Source organism: Vigna umbellata, chromosome 1, assembly GCF_029865625.1.
Source record: "Vigna umbellata cultivar VRB3 chromosome 1, Vumbellata_1.0, whole genome shotgun sequence".
Classification (NCBI taxonomy): domain Eukaryota; kingdom Viridiplantae; phylum Streptophyta; class Magnoliopsida; order Fabales; family Fabaceae; genus Vigna; species Vigna umbellata.
The window spans coordinates 72,115,553-72,130,858 of NC_142165.1; the positions used below are offsets into that span (position 1 = coordinate 72,115,553).

Genomic DNA, 15,306 nt, shown 5'->3' on the forward strand with positions numbered 1-15,306 from the left:
GACCTCCGGCTCTATGGGCTTCCACGTTTTGTTCGGTCCACTGCTATGTTCGGTTTTATCCTCCATGGCAACCTTGCCTCTCTCCTTGGCCTTCTCTCGCTCCCCCTTTTCTCCCGCGCCTTCTCGGGCAAGGCGTGCCAAACACTCGGCCCTGACGGCTATGAGTTCCTCCTCATGACGCTGCTGCATCTCCTCCATCTTCTGCTGTAACATTCGGATCATCTCTACTGCATCTCCTCATGTTTCTCGTGGTCACCATTGGGTTTTGCAAGTAACTCGGCCCTACGGTGGGCGCCAAAATGTTTTGGTTATCTGAGGCTAAGTCACCAAACTCCTACACAATTGGTCTTCTAAGAAGGGTTTCGACAGCGTCCGACACTCCCCCACAATTGATCTTCCAACCGCTCGGTAACCCTCCAAGCTCCGTCGTTTACTCTTCCGTCCGAGGGGAACCAGTCAAAGATTCTCCGATGCCAAAGTCAATACGGAAACTGTTGGCGATTCGATGAAATAGTAATAAATGTGCAGTGAATGCAACCAACGTACCACTTACCTCTGACCTGTATTTATAGTTTTGGCTATGGGCTTGGGATTAGTGAAAAGTTAATCACGACCCAATTCCAGCCCAATAGCTTTAATCATTATTTACCTTAATCTTCGTCTTGGTGATCCAGTTTAACGATCGTCCGGTCCTGCACGACCGCCCGTACGGTAGATCGTGAATTACTCACCCGAGTGGAAGGATGAACGGTCGGGCTACGCCATGGGTAATGAGTATTTGTGCAAGCCACCCCGACAATGCTGTCAGAGGAGTAAAAAGATAGAAACGCCGGTGGTCACATAAGTCTCGACGCTGCTTTCGGACCGCCTGGTCCATATGATACACTTTGATTAATTTAATGTCACTTAAAAAATCGTGAAAAATGTATAGGTTGAAACCCTCGGTTGGTCCTCATTTTTGTATAAGAATCTCAGTTGGATCCTCATATTTGTAACCGTCTCAATTAGATCATATTTTTTTCAAAATTGAGCCAATTTTACCATAATCGTTAAATTGTAACAAACAGTTATAAAATCTGTTAGACGTGGCGTAGGCTTAAAATGCTCACACTTAAAATTTGTTATCATAGATTTTTTTTTAGATAAACAGTTTATACATGACACGAAATTTAATTGGAAATGTTATTCATCATCTCCATGTCTTCATCATCCTCCACCGACTACCCGGAGCAGCAGCAGCCTCAGACAGACTAGATGAAATGTCGAGCAAATCCCCTACTACGCTAACCAGCGCGAGAAAAGAGGAAAAGGAGAAGACCAATGCGCCGTTGCGCCAATGCCGTGTCTCCGCCGGTCCTCCGCCGTCTCCGCCGCACTTTCGCAACTCCGTCGTCCTCGCCGCCACGAGACTTCTGCCATAGGTCAAGGCAAGGGTAATATCTAGGATTTGGGTTGGCCGCGAGAAAGAAGAACCCATAGTTGGTTGGGTTGTCTGCGATAATAGAAACCAAGGTTGGGAAAGATTCTGACCAGGAATTCAATTTAGGTTTTCATCCTAATTATTCAATTAGGATTTCAAATTTAATTAATAAACTTAATTACTAAAAAAACCTTATGCCACTGTAACAAAAAATTTCCTTTCCTAGATCAATTAAAAAGATAGTGTATCCATGGCTACCTTAACAACAATCCTACGTACCAATTTATTTAATCACAAATTAAAAATTTCCAATTTCTTCCTACTCTCATTTAATTCACCTTTTAGGGTATAATCTAATTATATAATCTAATTCCACCAATTTCACCGTGAAGGTGATCTTTGACCACTTGAAATCCCCATTTTGGGGTTGTCCCTTAATTGGGAGATGGGGCTTTCTCGGATGCTCACCTATAAGGCGTAGATACCAGCCATTGCCTTCCACCAATGCAAACAGGTTTTTCACTCACAAGATGCAGCCTCTGGTCCTCGAGAAAGGGGAAAAATCTCTGACGCTCGAGAAAGGAGATACAAAATCTAAGCCCCTAGTAAATTGTTTCTCTTAATTTTTTTTCTCTCTATAATATTTTAAGAAATCCAACTTACCCTCTCTCAGTTCCGTAGTACCCATAAAATAATTTCTTTTTTTTCCCAGCTACCTTCTCGCTAATTAGAACAGAACCAGGAAGAAGAGAGGGAAAAAGTTCCTCCTTACAACGCGAAACAACCAAAAAAAAGAAAAAAAAGAGGGAAAAAAAGAAGAATGCTCACGCCGCCACGAGCCACCACAAATGCCATTTGGTTGCGCTATCGCGACCACTTTCCTTGCCCCAAATAAAAGATCAAAACAAAGAAGAAGAAAACGACCAAGGATTGCCATGTTATAATCTCTTAAATTAAATAAAAATTTCACGTAATAAAATATTTTGACATCAGCATATTAATTATGCAACACGTCGGCATCAACTAACACCGTTTGTTACAATTTAACAAAATTGGCTCAATTTTACAAAAAAATATGACCTAATTGAGATAATTACAAATATAAGGACCTAACTGAGATTATCATACAAAAATAAGACCAACGAAGGATTTAAACCCAAATGTATATCACCTAAGCCAAGGATTAAAATAATAGTGTAATGTGAAGTCTTAACTAAATATGCAGACAACATATGAAGTACACTTAAAGAAAACTCCATGTCAATTACATAAGATTATTTTGAAATTTGAATTTGGCTTGGGAAGATTATTAGAAATCACATAATAAAAAAATATTTTTTTTAGTAAAAAAATACTTTTTTTAGTAAAAAAATATCTATAAATAAAAATATAAAAATTACATAAAAATATATAACAAATTTAATGTGATTCATAACACAAAATATACGATCGCAAACATTCAACACAAAATATACTTTACTGTTTTAACAAAAAATACAAACTTTCTCCTACACATATTTGTCTAAGTTTCTCATACACTCAAAATTAATAACAACTCTCATATTCCATTCATGTTTTTAGATTAATTTTCTATTTTTTTCCTTCTTCAAACTACTCAGTCTAGACCCTTGAGAACCAACAAGAATATAAGCATGAAAGAAAATGGACAGAACATTCATGAGATTCCTCTTTTATGTTTGTGGGAATTTGTTGACAATTTGAGAGTGAAGAAACTGTTACAACATATGATACTTCATGATCAAGTGAAAAATGACATGCCAAAAGCATGTATCTAACTCACTAGTTGAAGAGTATGTGTAGCTCAAGGCCTAAAAAAATTGAAACAAATTAAGACATAATTTCATAATTAATTAAGAATTGCAATGTGTGCATTCTATTGAGGAAGCACAGAATCAAAAGACACATTAAAGTGAGGATTGGATACTCTGAAACTGCTATGAATCACATCCATGTCTTCAAGTGCAGCTCGTCATCATTCTATTTCATGGAACTTACATATTTAGACAATCTATTAAACTTTCAAACTAAAGATATTCACAAACGAAAATAAAAAATAAAAAATTTAAAATTAACAATGTATTATTTACAATAGGTCAATAAGTATACAGAAAAAAAGTATATATTAAAATAAATTATAAAAAAATAATATCACTTTCTATTTAAAAATTTTATTTATGGTTACTTTTTTATACATTACTTATGATTTGAAGAAAGAGAACATAGTAAGACTTTTCACTTAAGGAAAACTATTTACTTTTAGAAAAAAATTTACTTTTACTCAAATTTTGTAAAAAAAAAAATCAAATTTCCCAATGATTTCACCAAAATATTTTCCATGGTGAGTTGATACTTTACTTTCTTTCCATTAAAATATTGAAGATGTTCAGTTTTACATATTTTTATTAATGATTCTAACGTATAAGATTATTTTGGAAAAACAATATTTTTTATTTTAGATATTTTTAGCAATTTTTTTAATTCTTACATAGAAGATTATTTTGGAAAAAAAATATTTTTTATTTAATAAAATATTTATACAATTTTAATTTTACTATTTTTACTATAAATCATAATAAGATGTCACATTTAAAAACGAAAGGTTATAAATATTTCTTGATACAAGTTTTGTGACACAACCGTTAAATATCTGGTGTCGTGGTGTAGTTGGTTATCACGTCAGTCTAACACACTGAAGGTCTCCGGTTCGAGTCCGGGCGACGCCAAATATTTCAATAATTTTAGATTTTTCAAATAATGTTATGTCCAATTTTTTAACTAATAATTTATTTTAATACTCTATTTTTATAAAATACATTTTAGCTTCAGAATTAACAATGTTACTTCCTTTTAACATTCAAATTTTACTAAAAAAAATTCATCATAAAAAGAAATACTACAAAATAAGATTCCCAGTGTGTTGGAGATAAAATGACTTTATGAACATTTTTTAATCATGAACCAGAACCAACTTCGATACTTCCAACAATTTTAGAAACTCTGTTTTTAAGAAAGCAATGGTAGGTTTAAAACACTTTTATTCCCAAAGATTCGTTCAAAAAAATCGTGTTAAGTTTTTTAATCGTATAATTCCCTAAAATTTCATGTACATATTATAGTTTAGTATGAATAGTCTTACTAGATTTTAAATTCGACTTAAACTATTATCTTCAAGAGAAATCTTTTCATCTTCTTTTCTATAAATCTAAGCTTATTTTAAAAAAATGATTTTATTAAAACTTTAAATATGTTTTTAGTTTTAAAATTTTGATGCAAAAATAAATTTATCTACAACAAGACTTTTCATTTTCTTTCCTATAAATCTAAGCTTATTTAAAAAAAATTATAAAAATTTTAGGTATGTTTTTCTATTTTTAAAATTTTGATGCAAAAATAAATTCTTGTATGTTATGAACTTTTATATAATTTAGGGGTTAAATATGTTTTTAGTCCCTAAACTATTGGCCGTTTCTGGTTTTCGTCCCTCTTTCAAAGTAAGGTACAATTTGGTCCTCATTCTTTTCGAAACGTTCGTTTTAGTCCTCAGAATTTTGGTTTTAGTCCTCATTTGTTGCTAAATGAGGACCAAATTTTTAAACAATGTTTAGTTTTCAAGGACTAAAACGAACGTTTCGAAAAGAATGAGGACCAAATTGTACCTTACTTTGAAAGAGGGACGAAAACCAGAAACGACCAATAGTTTAGGGACTAAAAACATATTTAACCCATAATTTAGTTTTTAAATTTTAAATATAAATAGATATAATCTTCTTAATTTAAATGTCTTTTAAATTTTGTTATACGTTAAATGATATTTTAAGGTAATGCTTGAATTATTTATACTATTTGACATGTTCTAACTTAAATGTCAATTTAAAATATTATTTAATAAAAAAATTAACTTTGATGGATTAAAATGACTAGTCAGAACCTAGAAAATAGAGTATTTAAAATAATGAGACCGAATATTTAATTTTAAAATAATTCAATAATATAAATATAAATTTCTAAACTCGTCTCATTACTTAACACATAAATCATCTCTCTAAAATTCTTCCTCCTAGTTCTCTCTCAATTATGTGTAGTTTGTAGATATTGAATGTTTATGATCAAAATGCTAGTAATGTGAATTATTGTTGTCCAATAAGTGAATTTGATCACATGATGATTGTTGATGCTGAATGATTCCGTGTGAAACTCTAATTATATGATGACTTGTTTGTTCACTAGTACAAAATAGGATTTTTTAAGTCTGTTATTTTGGGCTTTTTAAGTCTGTTTTACAACAGACTTAGATTCGGCAGACGTAAATTTTAAGTCTGTTGTTGACCAACAAACTTAAATTTTAAGTCTGTTTGTTGACCAATAGACTTAGATCTTCGAACAATTCTAAATAAAAATGACAACGAATTTAAGTCTGTCGTGACCATAATAGACTTAAATCATTAAACCAAAACCTGAAATACAACAAATTTTCCAAAACAGAATATATATTTTCAATTGTTTATGTCTAATACATAATAAAGAGTTCCAAAATCAAAATAAACAACAAGATGTCTAACTTAAAATTTGTAGTTTAAAGAAAGTCTAACTTAAACTTTTTAAGTACAAACATAACCCAAATCAAAACTTAAACAACAGCTAATCAAAATCTAATCTCCACGTTGTAGAAGACAACTTGCCCATTCATGTGTTATTTCAGCAATGGTCTCTTTCAATATTGGTGATGGATCATTGAACACCTAAAACAAAAAATGTTATTATGTAGTGGCATACCTAAAATCGTAGAACTCGTGCATTAGTTATAAGTGCTTATCGTTGTCCAACTATCATAAATTCCTGCCTGGATGATTGCTTTGATCCAATACATCACGTAGTACCCACATTCCCATGAACTAATCTGTTTATTGCACTACAATAAAAGAAAGGAAAATTCATATCGTATAACTTGTACACAAAATAATGAATTTAAGAATTGACTGATAACTCACCATAGGATATATAATTTGAACTTGCTTTTGTTTGTTCCTTTGACGTAAAATATTTGTGCCACCCACAACTCTGGTTAAATTGATGACACATTAGTCATAATTGGTATATACTTATTAAATGATATGAAAATTGGATCATTACCCTTGAATTAAGTTCTTCAGTTCGTTGTTGGGTTTCTTATGAAGAGAACAAAACCAGACAACAAGGCAATCTTCAGGAATGATCACTATTAGTTGCCAATGGGACCTACAATTAAAGATAAATGATCAGGTCAGTAATTACCATAAATTTGAAAAAAGAAAGCTAGATTTGGTAAGACTGACCCTTCAATGTATGGAGTCAAGTAAACACGCCTTAGGGAGCTAGACATCTATGTTTGCATGTATTGTTGTATGCTAACCTTTGTGTTCCCAGATTTTTGAACGGCTTGGGGCTCAAGAAATCCGTATACATGTGACCGACTTTGCCCCACACTCACTGTGTCCATATACCTAGGATAAAGAATTATAAGTTAATTGTTGTATAGTTTTATATGGTAAATATATAAGAGACATTACTACTTACATGCACCATAGTTGAATGATAGAAATGTTTAACATCCCTTCTCCGCCAATCAACTCAAATACATCATTGAAGTCCGATTGTATTATTTTAGGTTTTCTTTTCAACCTAGGCAACATGGCAATAAGCTTTGACATAGGATCATCTTCTTCTTCTTCCATGTCATGATCTTCATGAGTAGTAGGATCTTGCACTTGCTTTTGACGCTGGGATAAATTAAATAAATATATGCAAAAATTTAGTTCATTAATTTATAAATTACAAAAAATATTATTAAAGAATAAAATACAAAACCTGTTGTTGCCCAACGTATGGCAAGATTAGATTTCTAGGCCAAGCCACAAATGTTCCTAAAGCCTCTCCTACAAATTGAACTTCTATAGTTGGTACAGGCAGTTGTGCATTTGGATCGATAACTTCATCAACCACGACACGTGTGCAATCCTTCGATAGAGGAACACCATGAATGGTTAACCCTCCTTCCATTTTTCGTCCTATTGCAACCACATGCGAAGGATCTCCATCAATATATAACTCATACTGAAAGGCTTGTTCAATAGTAGAACAAGAACCTTTTGTGTTGACTGGAACTTGTTCAGAAAGTTCATCCACTTTGTCTTGAATTGGTTGTTTATTCCCAACTAGGGATAGGATCTTTTGCTCTAAAGATCTCTTCATTTCACTCATTTTTTCTTCAAACTCTAATTGCATCTTCCTTAGGGAATCCTCATTTACAGATTGACCCATTGTTCGTTGTGGTGGACCGAAGTAATCTCGAAGTCTCCATGAACCAGAAGCACCACGTACACGACCTGGGTGTTCTGGTTTTCCAATGGCTTCACTAAGTATATGATTGCGGCCAAATGGAACAAACAAACCTTGAGTGGTCTATTCAACTAAGGAATCCTATAAACACATTCAAGTTTAATCATAAAAGTATTCGTAATGAAATATGATTTTTGGGTTTAGCGTTTGTACTTACAATTTTGTTAGCAATGACTTGAGAAGATTGTGAACTCATCTACCCATCGGACTTAGTTCGAGCTGTCTTCCACATCTCGTACCTAGGAATTGGATCTACTAGCTCAGAAGACTCCAACCCCGCAACCTCTTCTTTAGACTTTCTCATACGTTTCTCTAATAATGCATACGTTTCTCTAATAATTCAAACTTTCTCATACGTTTCTTCCCTTTTTTGCTGCCACATATAACAAAAAATAGACATAAGTAAATAATGATGTACGATTTTGTGTAAGTATAATAGAAATGTAAAATACAAACCAGCCAATCGTCATTCAGCCGAGATGCACGAAATTGCTCCCAGATCAAGGATCTAACTCAACCGACAACCTCTCTTCCGCAATTCGTCCAACATTGACCTTAGCTAATCGAGTGACAGATCTACCAGGTCCGGTCTTCCCACTTCCTAATGTAGAGCTCGACATATCTAAAAAATAACATTGTTAGTAAATCATAATAAAATAAATCATAATTTACATTATCATAATAAAATAGAAAAAAATAAACCAACCAATACCTACTAGGGTGTTATGATCTCCCATATCCCTTCATCATGATCACTTCAAATAGCATGCATGTCATCCACTATGTTATTGACTTCCACTTCAATTGTTCTTGATACCGAGGATTTCGTTTCTACTATATCTAGAGAGTCGTCATCATGTGTTTCGAGGGTGCTTCTTCCTTCCAAGACAACAGACCATTTACGATTAGAAGGATCAATTATGTAGAATATTTGTCTTGCTTGATATGCCATAATAAATGGTTCATCTGCATAACCCACTTTATTAAGATCAACCAATGTAAACCTAGACTCATCCATCCTAACACATGTATTGACATCAACCCATTTACATTTAAACACCGACACTCTAAATGTGACATAGTCAATTTCCCAAATGTCTTCTATCACTCCAAAGTAATTCATAGATGCTATAATTGGATTTTTATCTTTTGAACTAGCAAAATGCATAGACTTGGCTTGAATGGTAACTCCACTATTTTGAACTCTACTTTTGTCATCTTCTAATTTTGTGTAGAAACATAAGTTGTTTATATAGTACCCACCATATGAGATGACATAATTGTTAGGGCCTCGAGCTAGCCTCAACAAAGTTTTAGAAACATCCTTTTGAGAGTAAACCTTTTTCTTAAACCAAGCTAAGAAAGTTTTGTTATGTTTATTAAGTGTCCATTTTTCATTCATTCCGTGGGTGTGCCAACTTTATTTCATCAATGTGTTGGGACATATAAGGAATAACTTCATCAGTGTTGCTCAAGATGTACAAATGTGCTTGATCAATTTCTTTTCGACTTACACTTTTAATCTTGATTGATTGAGTACCCTTACCTTGACATATCCCATCATGTCAACTCTTTGGCACTCCTATTGGTTCACAATTTGGCATATAACTAAATCAAAATTCAATAGCTTCTTCTGCAATGTACCACCGCTCCACAATTGAAGCTTCCGGACGACACTGATTCTTCACATATCCTTTTAATATCTTCATGTATCTTTCAACTGGGTACATCCATCTCAAAAAAATTGGACCACATAATTGAATTTTTGTAACCAAATGCATAATCAAATGCACCATGGTAACAAAAAATGACGGTAGAAAATACATTTCCAATTGACACAATATTGTGATTGCCTTAATTTCCAAATCATCTAACACTTCAGGGTTTATAACTTTCTTGCATATTGCATTGAAGAAGAAACACAAACGTGTTATAACACCTCTAAGTGAAGTAGGCAAGATGCCATGAATAGCTACTGGCAGAAGTTGTTGCATAATCACATGACAATCGTGGGACTTTAAACCAACCAACTTCAAATCTTGCATAGACACAATACTCTTAATATTTGAAGAGTAACCTTGTGGCACTTTGACACTTTTTAAACATTGACAAAAGCCTTGTTTTTCATTTTTGGAAAGAATATGACAAGTTGGCGGTAAGTACGTGCGTTTTCCAACTGATTGTGGATGTAACTCACAACGGATGCCCATGTCAATCTTGTCATGCTTTTACTCCATCTTTTGTCTGTCCTTTAATATTCAATAAAGTCCCAATCAAACTATCGCATAAAATTTTTTTCAACATGCATTACATCTATATAATGTCTTACATCAAGTTTGCACCAATATGGAAGATTGTAAAATATTGATCGTTTCTCCCAAATGTTCTTCTCAGTGTTTTTCTTCTTATGCTTTCCAAACACAATGTTGATATTTTTGCCTCGTAGTTACAATTAGGTAACGTGTTTTTTTCTGGAAGCATCACCCTCAACAATTGCAACAACTTTGTGAAACTTTTATCAGTCCATCCATTTCTTACTTTCAAACTAAACAATTTTAAAGTTGCAGATAATCGTGAAAAGGTAGTGCATTCTGGGTAAAATTGTTCCTCTGAATCAGACTTCAAAGAATCATATAGGTGAGTTGTTCCAAAGTTTTCTTCACCAACATCACGTATCATATCATCTAAATGATCATTCATCCATTCTTCAACATATTTTGTTGTTCTTGACGTACTAGGGTTGTCTAATACTTCTCCATGCTAAGTCCAAATTGTATAACTCTTGACTATGCCGTAGACGAATAGGTGATCACGTATTTCGCTCAAATTTTGACGTATTTGGTTCAAACAATAAACACAAGGACAATAGTATGTCTCACACACAGGTCTTGCATGTTCTTGAGCATATTGCAAGAATATAGCAACCCCCTTTTCATAGTCTTCACTAAGACGACGTGCATTCATCCAGCTTCAATCCATAACTATGTTGGTAACAAACTCCATTATTACCACATTTTATGTTCTCAAATGGGTACTAAGATTCACTCCATGACTATATTTAAATATAATTTAAGATATAATATAAATTATCAAAACATTCTACATTAAAAAATAATTTGAATAACTAATAAAACATATAATAAACAAATAAATTGTAGAGTAACCATTACACATAATCAAGTCAAATTACATGAAGAGAAATTTCCATTCAATTTCTAAAGAGATAAAAATTTAACACTTATTTTTAGCCTAATATATTTTTCTTTTATTTAATTTTATAAGTTACTATTCTCTATTTTATTTTAGCCTAAAATAAAAAATACTGAGAGTATACTAAATAAAAATATATATATTCAAATATTGTAAACTAATTATAATATTAAAAAATTAAATAATATAAATTAAGTTTTGAAATGAAAAGCAAAAATCATCGAGAGTATACTGGAAAAAAAAGATTAATTGTCTTATCAAATGAAAAGCTTTGAAATGACAAGCAAATAGAGCTTCCAAACATTTATTGTTATACTGGATAACTGAAGATATACTGTCATCTTACTTACCAATTGTCTTATCAAAAGTACTTGATAGGCATCAAATACAACCACCTTTGCTTTACTGGTACAATAATTAATAATAAATTAATTGTTTTTTTTTTCTTTATCCAACTTCTTGGTTTTAGGATGAAGTGTGGTTTGTTAAAATGTAATTGATTGTTGAGTGGGACCGCAATAGCTTATGAAATTGCACCAAACTTGATACGGGTTATCTAAGGTTGGTGTTGGCAGAGTGAAGGAATTTTTTTTTTTTGCAATTGATTTTCTTTGTGTGAAAGAGAAAGTATGGGTCTCAGTGCTGTGTTTTGGCCATTTAAATCCTTTTTAGGAGAGAGAGATTTCTCTTCTCATTTGTTTTAGTTGGAAACTCGTTCCAGGGGTGGAAAGCATTTTAGTTTTTTTTTTTTCTACTTTCTACTTTCTTGCTAAGCTAAGAAAAGAAGAAACCATATCTACACATCGCGGCGTGAAGGTGCTGGTATCTTAGGAAGACGAACCAAGATGAACCATAAGGGAGAAAAGAAGTGGATTATTTGCTTGCAACCAAGTTAAAAGAAAAGATCAAAACGGTAGACTTCATGCAGAGAATCATGGAGATGATTAAGGCTGAGCAAGCAACCAAAGGCTACAACAATTGTTCTTCAAACTCATTCAACAACCATGCCAGCAGTTCCCAGGATTTCGGCAGTGCAACCATCAATAGTGGCCAATATGCAGGTAACCGTAACATGTTTAAACACTCATAGCACTACGATGAACATGTTCTTAATAACAGTGGTACAATGGCATCGAGGAAATATCTAGGGTGACTTTAATGCCGAAGGAACTTCTACCGTTGACCTAGTGTTATCTATTAAATAATGGTTTTTGGGTCTTATACTCAACCTCAATATTTCTAAAACTGCAGAAACACTTTGTGAAGAACATTATACCATTTGTGTGAGTAAAGAAGCATACAGACTTGCAACTCTACGCATTTTATATCTACTCAATTTCTGCACCCACCATTTCACTTTCCTAAGAAAACCTATCATTTAAAACAACAGAATCACCCATAAAGAAACTGATTTATTGTTGATAAGTATGAAAAAATATTTTTTTAGACTTATTAATTAGCTCAAAATTTGTATTTATTCATGAAATAATGTGTTTCCTCATAGAAAAAGTTGTAATAGGAAGTAGGAAACTGTGTAGTAAATTGTACAGGAATTTATACATCAAAGTGGAGTGTTGTCAGATGTTTCTCGCTAAGCCAACATTAAATCGCTCAGCTAAAAAGATGATTATTCGCTCAATGCACCAAAATAATTCGCTGAGCGAATTATGGACAGTTAAAGAATATGCATTTGATTATTCGCTCAGCGCATGATAGCTGTGCGCTGAGCGAATTAATTAAATTAGAATTGGCATTTAAGTTCGAGATAGACAGAAAGAAACGAGGAGAGAAGTTCCGGACAGAGGAAAGAAACGAAAACATCTCAGGAACTTCAGGAGACTACTTCAAGGCATTAAGACACCATTGTTGCAAGGGATTGGTTCAAATGTGTACGTTCTAGATGACTAGGAGTAGTTAAATTTTTCTTTCGTTGGAATTGGATGTAATGAACTCACTCTGATGTAATTTTCCTGTTCAATATATAGTTGTTCGTTCATATGCTCTTTCTTGAATTTACTATCATTGTATGGAAATAAAATGTTATTTGAATGTTTCCGATTACTAGAAAGTAACTTTGAACATGGACATAGATAGAGCACCTAAGTGATTTGGGATCTAAGGATAGACTCAATAAGTTTGTCATTCTTAGCATCGGACTTAATGCAAATTGTATGTTAAATTAACTAAGGGATTAGCATTTTGATATATAAATTTAGACTAGTTGCTAAGGAATTAGGACTAGTATGCCTTGATGTCAATGTTTGAATGAAATAATGATATATTGTACAGAGTTTTATCTTCATATGATTCATGAAACCCAATTCCAATGAAGTTTCTTTTAAATATAAATTCCTTGCATACCAACTGTTTGATAAAATACCAAAAAGTGTTTTTTGTGTTGTTTTGTGCATTTTGATGTCTAATTGAATTATAAAAGGAAGAATTTTCATGTGTTGCACAAGTCCTTTGGGAGAATGATACTCTGAACTTACTCTATATTACTTGGAACGATTTGGTATACTTGCCAAAAAGTTAACAATTGTACCTATTGTTGTTGCCGTTGCTGAAAGAATCCTGTTGTCGCCGGAAGAATATTGTTGGCGCCGGAAAAATGTTGTTCCTACTGGTGGTGATTAAGGCTAGATGGAGCAGTGAAAAGGTTGAAGAATGAAAATTGTTTACGGGATGAGCAAGTGAAAGTGAGAATGTGAATACACTTGGGTAGGTTAAAAGCCATTTTTAAGTCTGTTAAAAAAGTAAAAGACTTAAAAATAACACATTTTTAAGTCTGTTAGAAATGTAACAGATGTAAAAATACTAATTTAAGTCTGTTAAAAAAGTAACAGATATAAAATTACTAATTTAAGTATCTTAGAAAAGTAATAGATGTAAAAATATCCTTTTTATTTATAAAACTTCCATTGCACATATTTTAAGTCTGTTTTCTCCTGAACAAACTTAAAAAGCTTGTTTTGTACTAGTGGTTGTTGAGATGTTTGGTGGTGTTGAATTTGGTTTAATGTAGAAGAGAATTGAACTAGATTGAGTTGTAATTGTTATTGGTCAAAATAAGGAGTTTTGGTGTGTGAGTTTTTGAGTAAAGGGTTAGAAAGAGGAAATGAAGTCTTAGAATCTCTTTGGATGTGATTTGGTTTGAGGGTTGTTAGAGTTGTGAAGTGGTTGAAATCTGTTTTAGAAAAGAGGTAGTAGTACTTTGGTGGTGGTTTAGTTGTTTCTAAGAGCATTTTTGGGGGTTTGAACTAGAGGTAGTAGTGAGATTTTGAATTAGAGATTATGTGTCAAAATGGAAGTCTTGGAGAGTATTGATAAGTCATTTGTGACTTGTTAGAGGCCATAAGTTGAACAAAAATGAGCTAGAACTTGTAGAATTGAATTTTGGTCTCTAAGTTGAGAAATTAGTTGTTTTTGAGTTGATATCTTATTGTAAACAATTGATTATTAGTTTAAGATAGGTTAAACTTTTGTTTAGGTCTAAAATAGTTTATAATCCAATCTAGAAGTGTTAGAAGTTGATAAAAATGATTAGATAGTTATGTACTCAGGCTGGGCGAGCCAACTCGCTCGGCTTGGGGAGCTTGCTATTTTAGCTCTAGCTGGGTGACTGGTGAAGCTCGTTGGGTGAGTATTTGGGGTGTTTGACAGAAAGTTGCAGAGGCTAAGCGAGTCAGCTTGCTTAACTTGGGAGGCTTGTGTGGTAGTTTAGGGTGAGCCAACAGTATTACCACTAAAAGTACATAAACCGCCATAGTTCGACATTCATACTATATCCGGATGAGTCAAGTCTATGGTTATTTTATGTTTTTGAGAATGTTTGATTACTTGGTTTGGAATTGTAAATTTGTGTTGAGGTCTTAAACTTTCTATTATTATAAATTTTGTTTACACTAGCTTACCCTGCTTATTTTATTTGTGCTTGTATTTTGTTGTTTGTCCATGCATCGGCTACGATCATCTGGTGAGTATGAGCAGAAATGGATAACGTATTAGTGGAACAAGCCTTAGGTGGAGAGGGTGTTCACGTTTAGATCCTTAGTATAGTTGGAAACTATGTTACTCAAGAGTGGACATCAATAAAGAAATGTGAAGTCCTCATAATGGGTGTGGTTAAAGGTGATCAAGAGCATAACAATTGGTAGTTAAATCAGAAGTTGTAGTGATCAAGTCAGTTGTATGGTGGTTCTTAGAGGAAGCAAGAGGAGGTAAAAGAGTATCAGTCAAGGGTTGATCTGAAGTCAAGGCTAGTGGAAGTTTTAGAAGAG

At 33.1% G+C, this 15,306-nt stretch overlaps 1 non-coding gene and 2 pseudogenes across 1 annotated transcript; 1 reads left to right on the forward strand and 2 right to left on the reverse strand.

The window, feature by feature from the left end:
- Positions 1 to 1,189: 1,189 nt before the first annotated feature.
- On the reverse strand, positions 1,190 to 8,120 carry LOC148206238 (uncharacterized; annotated as a pseudogene).
- TRNAV-AAC (transfer RNA valine (anticodon AAC)) lies at positions 4,091 to 4,164 on the forward strand. The gene has a single exon. It is a non-coding gene; the product is annotated as a tRNA-Val (tRNA).
- A 411-nt stretch (positions 8,121 to 8,531) lies between the features above and the next one.
- LOC148206239 (uncharacterized) lies at positions 8,532 to 10,124 on the reverse strand (annotated as a pseudogene).
- Positions 10,125 to 15,306: the final 5,182 nt, after the last annotated feature.